The following is a 7,288-nucleotide window of genomic DNA, read 5'->3' as shown; positions in this document are numbered from 1 at the left end:
GAGTGAAGGTTAGATTGGAGTGGGAGAGACTCAAGGGAGGGAGACCAAAGCTATTGCAATAATTTAGGTATGAGATGATGGGAGCCTATATCAGGGTGCTGCCTGATAGTATCAGGGAGACCAAAGGGGAGATATGCAAGAAATGTTACAAAGGTAGAATTGATAGGACTTGGCAACTGTTTGGATATGGCGGGGTTGGAGAGTGAGAAGTTGATGGTGACACTGCAAGCCTAGAAGAAAGGAGTCACCCCAAAAGGGAGGAGAAAGATAGGATAATGACTAGTCGGGATCAAGTGGGAATTTCCGTAGGATGAGTGAGATGTGGGCAGTAGGAAATCAGCCAGTGGATAGGGAGGAATTAGTGATAGTAGAGATGATAGAGGGAGAAATCTGCTGGAGAAAACAGGATGAAATGGGGATTACTTGTGCATAAGAAAAGTGTTTATCCTTGACAAGGAGAAGGACCACCTCTTTATGTTAGACAGAAGCATAGGAGGAGATAGTGGGGAAAGGCATCTGATAGATGTAAGATGAGAAGGAAGGGAGAAGAGAGAGCTCTTGACAATTGACTTTTTTTTAAAGTGAAAAATGAAGTGAGGTTCTCAGTTGAGAGAGAGGGGGAGGGGGACCCTGGGGAAGTTTGAGGAGGGATGAAGAGGTTGGAGAAGCTGCTGTGATGAGTGGAACAGTGAATCAATTAGGGAGGTACACAAGAACTGCCTTGCCACAGTAAAGGCCTAGCTGAAATTACTTAACATAAATATATATAGTGGAGCTATTAAGTAAATGTGTGCTTTTCTCTAGCTTCCTTGTGCAGCATATGAATAAAAATTAAGGAAGTGGATGGTGGGAATAATCCAAAGCTGGGGCTTGGCAGGGCAAGAGGGGTGATATGAAAAGGGGGCAAGGGGCTCAAGAGAAGTTGGAAGTGGTTCACCAGGGGTCAAAATGGGATAGGAGGTCTTGTAGCCAGTATAGGGGTTATAACCTGAAGAAAAACTGTGGAGTGGAGGGATTGGAGGTCACTATGAGGACAAAAAACAGGGTTGGGGTTTGTAAGGCAGTGGGAAAGGTGGAATGATAAAAAATTATGATTTGATAAAGGAATTTGAGGGTTCACAAAAATGGACATTCCATACCTGTGAGTATCAAGAGTATGACTATTTCTGTGTGTAACTGGTGACAAGCGGGGGTGTGGAGCAGTAGTAAGGTGGGAAATTAATAAATTGATTAACTGGGAAGTTAGGATATTCTATAAAGTAGCAATATCTGTGTTAAATTCCCTTAATATGAGGGTATAGGAGATGTGAAAGAAAGATTGTGAGCCAGGCATGGAACTCATTCAGGAACATAGAGGAATATCTGGAGGTTTGCAGATAAGAGCTATCAGAGTCCTGATTAGGTGACATATTTGGATAAAATGATGTTCAGAGGCCCAGGTTCTGAGCAATGGAAGTAGAGGGAGGGTCTGGAAGTAGCAATGAGAAGCAAGGAGTATTCTTATTCTGGCACCATCACTGACGAGTTGTGAAGTATGAATGAAAGTATAACTAGTGTTGAAAGGGTAGCTAATGATGCTATATCATTGGGAAGGAGCCAGGGCTCAGTGAGGCCAAAAGAAGGAAAGACTGAGAAAGGACAAATTTGTTTGTTTGGTTTTTTGCGGGGAAATGAGGGTTAAGTGACTTGCCCAGGGTCACACAGCTAGTGTCAAGTGTCTGAGGCCGGATTTGAACTCAGGTCCTCCTGAATCCAGGACCAGGGCTTTATCTACTGCACCACCCCAAGAAAGGACAAGTTTTAAGATGAAAGCAAGTTCTGCCTCAGACACAACACTTACTAGCTGTGTAACCTTGGGCAAGTCACTTAACCCCAATTGCCTCACCCAAAAAAACCACCAAAAAATAAACAAAAAACCAAAACAAAACAAAAAGATGAAAGTCAGTTTATTACCTATGGAGTAGGCATTCCAGAGAGCACAGTTTAAGGTATGGGTTCAAGTTGAGGGGGATGGGAAGAAGAGGACTGTAGGATGGGAAACAGGGTTTCTACAATTAGAGCTGGGGGTTTGGGATTACTGGGTTTGGGGATACTGGTATGGGGATGGCCAGTTATCCGTCATTCCTTCCTCTCACCTCTTCTTCAGGTTTTTAGCTCCCTCTTATATATTTTCTTCTTCCATTAGACTGTAAGCTTCCTGAGAGCAGGGACCAACTTTTTTTTTTACCTGTCTTTGTATCCCTAGTGCTCAACACATGCCTGGCACATAGAAAGTATTTAATAAATGCTCTTTGTTGATCTTGAGATTCAGAAAGTGTTTGGAGATCTAGCACCTCAGGACTATCCTTACAAATAATGACCATCAAAAATCCCTTTTGAAAGTTTGTCTTGGGGGGGGGCGGGGAGGAGCCAAGATGGCAAAGGAAAGGCATTAACTTTTTGTAACTCCTGACATAATCACTCCAAAAACCTCCAAATAATGCCAAAAGCAGTTCCTGGAGCAGCAGAACCCACAAAAGGATGAGCTGAGATTATTTTCTAGCCAAAGATGGCTTAGAAGGTTGGCAGGAGGGTGCTGCTGTGCCAGGGTGGGAGTAGAGCCCAACCCCATGGTCATGCTGTGCCAACATAGATCCAGCCCCAGGCAGGCTGCACCACAGAAATTTACCACTGGACCCTCTGAATCAACTGCAGTACCAGCATCTTCTGGAACTAAGCTCATGGTCTGGTGAGAGGGTTGAGAAGTTGGCTGAGGGGAGATTATAGGGGTCTCTGCTGGAGCTGAGGCAGAATTCTGTTGTTCTACTCTAGCTGGGAACCAGGAAGTAATCTTGAGTGGTGGCCCAGCTAGGGGAGGGATGCAAGCTTGTTGGAGCTATCAACCACAGCAAACAAAATTTTGTTGCCTGGTTGAATAGCAAGTAGGCTTGGGGTTATTTAAAGACCAGAGCACAGGCCAGGCAAGTGAAGAACCTGCCTCTCCTCAAATTGTACCACCTTGGACCCCCTGAAGCTTGAGACAGTGCACCCTGGAAGCAGTACTCCACTTTAAGGAGTTGAAAGTCAAGAAATAGGCAGGCAAAATGAGCAGACAAAGATGTGAACCATAGAAAGTTTCTTTAGTGACAAGGAAGATCGAGTTGCACCTGCAGAAGAGGATAGCAACATCAGGATTCCTACATCCAAAGCTTCCAAGAAAAATATGAATTGTTCTGAGGCCATAGAAGTGCCTGAAAAGGACTTTGAAGATAAAGTAAGAGAGGTACAGAGGAAAATGAAAGTGATGCAGGAAAGTCATGAAAAAAGGTCAACAGCTTGAAAAGCCAAATGGAAAAGCTCTCTGAAGAAAATAATTGCATAAGAATTAGGATGGAACAAATGGAAACGAATGACTTTATGAGAAACCAAAACATAACAAAGCAAATACAAATGAATAGAAAAATAGATGGCAATGTGAAATATCTTCTTGGAAAAATAGCTGACCTGGAAAATAGATCCAGGAGAGATAATTTGAAAATTATTGGACTACCTGAAAAGCATGATGAAAAAAAGAGCTTATACATCATCTTCCAAGAGATTGTCAGGGAAAATTGCCCTGATATTCTAGAAACAGAAGGTAAAATAGAAATTGAAGGAATCCACCAATCACCTCCTGAAACTTCCAGGAATATTATAGCTAAATTCCAGAGCTCCCAGGTCAAGGAGAAAAGTTTCAAGTAGCCAGAAAGAAACAATTCAAGCACTGTGGAGCCACAGTCAGGATAGCACAAGATCTAGCAACTTCTACATTAATGTATCAGAGTGCATGGAATATGATATTCCACAAGGCAAAGGAATTGGGATTACAACCAAGAATCACCTACCCAGCAAAAGTGAGTATAATCTTCCAGGGGACAAAATGGGATTTCAGTGAAAAAGAGGACTTTCAGGTATTTGTGATGAAAAGACCTGAAATGAATAGAAAATTTGACTTTCAAATACAAGACCCTAGAAAAGTATAAAAACATAAACAGGAAAAAGAAATCATGAGGGATGTTAAAAGGTTAAACTGTTTGCATTCCTACATGGGAAGGTGATATGTCTCATAATAACTTTCTCAGTATTAGAGCAGATGATGGGAATAAATTTAGACAGAGGGCACATGTGGGAATTGATTATGAAGGGATGATATCTGTAAAGCATTTATTTCTTGTTTATCTTTTTTTTGTGGGGTGGTCAGGGTTGGGTGGCATGCTTGGGGTCACAGAGTGGGTGAGTGTCCTGTGTTTGAGGGTGGATTTAGGTTCGGGTCTCCCTGGGTCCAGGGTGAGTGCTTTGTCCACTGTGTCACCTGGCTGCCCCATAATGACATATTTAGGGTAAAATTGAGGGGGAAGAGGATTGCACTGGGGGAAAGGGAAGGGGAAAGGTAGAATGGGGTGAAATCTCACATGAAAGAAGCAGGAAAGGGCTTATGGAATGGGGGGAGAGAAGGGGGAGAGTGTGGCAGTGAATGTGCCTTACACTCATCAGAATTGGCTCAAAGAACTTCCTCTCATCAGAGTTGGCTCAAGGAGGGAATAACATACACACTCAGTTGGGTGGAGTAATCTATCTAACCCTGCAGGAAAGTAGGAGGGGAAGGGGATAAGAAGGAAGTGGTGAAAGAAGGGAGGGTATAGTGGGGGAGGGGGCAGTCAGAAGCAAGAAAATAGAATAAATATCATGGGTAGGGAATGGGATGCAAGGAAACAGTTAACAATAGTAACTGAAAACATTTTGAAGCACAGGAAAGAGTAATGTAAAATGATGATGATGATGGATGGAGGGAGGGATTGATGATGAGGACTGATTGATGATGATGAGGGTTGATTGAGGGTGATGATGAGGATTAGTAGGTGATGATTTAGTGATGATGATGATAATGCTAACAAAATAATAATATTATAGTGATGATATAATAATAGTGATGATAATGATGACAAGATGTATGTACTTTGCTGGGCTATTGTCAAGAAAATTCTTTCTCAGGTATAAGGTACTATATAAATGTTATCTATTACTGTTGTTGCAATAATCAACCTCATGGGTTTATTGTAAGGAAATCTCTTGTTAAAGTACTATATAAATATAGTTTAGTATGAAAAAAAATGATGAGCAGGATGCTATCAGAAAGACCTGGAAGGATCTGCATGAGCTGATGCAAAGTGAAATGTACTGTACACAAAATAACAGCAATATTGTAAGATGATCTGCTGTGAATGACTTGGTTATTTTCAGCAATGCAATGATCCAAGACAACTGAAGATATTATGAAAAATTCAATTCATCTACATAGAGAGAACTGATGGTACCTGAATACAGATTGAAGCATAATTTCTTTATTAGTTCCTTTATCTAAAGTTTTGTTTGTGTCTGTTTTCTTTCACAACCTGGCTAGTGTGGAAATGTTTTGCATGACTGCTCATGCATAGCTTATATTGAATTGCTTGAGTTCTTGGGGGGGGAGGGAGGAAGAGAATTTGGAACACAAAGTTTTTAAAAAAATTGATGTCAAAATTTGCATTTTACATATAATTTGGGAAAATAAAATTCTAAGTATTAAATATAAAGAAAAATTTTTTTTAAAGTTTGCCTTGATGGTGCTGAAGCCATGATGATGTGATCAGAAGTTTGCGATGGCTCACACATAAAATAAAGCTTAAAACAGGATAAGAAAAATGATTGTCGTAATATAGATATGTGCAAATGCCAGTTAACATAATTCCAGATGATAAAATGTTGCTTTTGACTTCAAATGATGTGAGTGGAATTTCCAATAATTTTAAATGGACTAAACTTTTTATTTATAAGGCAAAAGAGGGCTCCTTGATGGTATTTTTCTTCTTTTATTTTGTTTGTTTTTTCAGGGCAATGAGGGTTAAGTGACTTGCTCAGGGTCACACAGCTAGTAGGTTTCAAGCGTCTGAGCTCAGATTTGAACTCAGGTCCTCCTGAATCCAAGGCTGGTGCTTTATCCACTGTGCCACCTAGCTGCCCCCTATTTTTCTTCTTTTAAAGAAAGTTTTGATGCCTTTTATTTTTTATATCACAATTACTTTTGGAGATACCTGCTTCTATACTCCCAGCCTCAGAACTAAGCCCTCCCTTGCAGCAAAGAAAAACAGTTAAGCAAAAGCACCTAATACAGCAATCATGTTTGACAACATATACAACCTTTTGCTTCCAGCAGGCCCACATCTTTCAAAATCTTGGCCTGGATTAAGAATGTATTTGTTGGAACAAGCTTTTAGCTTTTGGTATACTCTACCCTTTAGTATCTGAGATGTGCAGGTATCCAAATTACCAAGATTTTGAAGCCACTCAATAAACCATATGAAAGCAAATCTGAGTCTCTACAAATTAGCTCTGTTTTCCTTTCCTATGGGTGGGCTCCAGAACCCTCCCATTCTATCATAATAAGTCCACCTACCCTAGAAAATGAAACTCGAACTTTCCAACTCCCCCAAAAAGAAAAATGAAACAGAAAAGGATGCTACTTTTTACTAAGGAAAGTTTTTATTAAAACTGTGCAATCAATCAGTATTTAGACAGCAGTTTCATAAACATTTTGGCATTTAAACTTCTATTCATTTTTGGCATGACCTTTGGGATAGCATATAAACAATGCTGGGCAAGGGGGAAAACACTAAGTAACATATACTATAATGCTAGAAAAAGAAAACAAATTGACATTATAACAAAATTATTTTTTAAAAAGACATGAAAAAGGTACATTCAAAATCAAGGCAAACACTGGCTTCCCTCATGCAATGGAGTTCACAGAGCTGATCCCCTGAGTCAAATATAAAATTAAAATAACTCAGCTCTGTCCTCCATTGGCAAGTCAGCTAATGCAGCCCTTAGATAAGAAAATGGTATATGGAGTGAAAGGACCCAGAACACCTACAGTATGAGATACGTAACTGGTTCCTACACTTTCAGTTCATTCACATCTTTGAAAGAAAAAGAAAAAAAGAAAAAAGTGGAACATTTTGTAAAATAAAATAAAATAAAACAACAATGTATACCCATCTACTCTAATGATAGCTGAGGCGATATGTGTATATTCAGTCTTTGTAAATCCTTAAAGTAGGCTCAAATTACCAGTTATGATTTCAGTTAGAAATAAAATGAATGTCCAATATTTTTCCAGAGTATCAGAGTCTTTTAAGGGAAGAATTTTTAAAAGCTAGAAGTATGGAGATGTGGTTTCCAAGAAAAACAAGGCTCTGTGTATTATAAAGAATTTTCATGCTTCATACTGAAA

Source organism: Dromiciops gliroides, chromosome 2 (genome assembly GCF_019393635.1).
Source record: "Dromiciops gliroides isolate mDroGli1 chromosome 2, mDroGli1.pri, whole genome shotgun sequence".
Lineage (NCBI taxonomy): Eukaryota > Metazoa > Chordata > Mammalia > Microbiotheria > Microbiotheriidae > Dromiciops > Dromiciops gliroides.
This window is presented reverse-complemented; position numbering follows the sequence as displayed.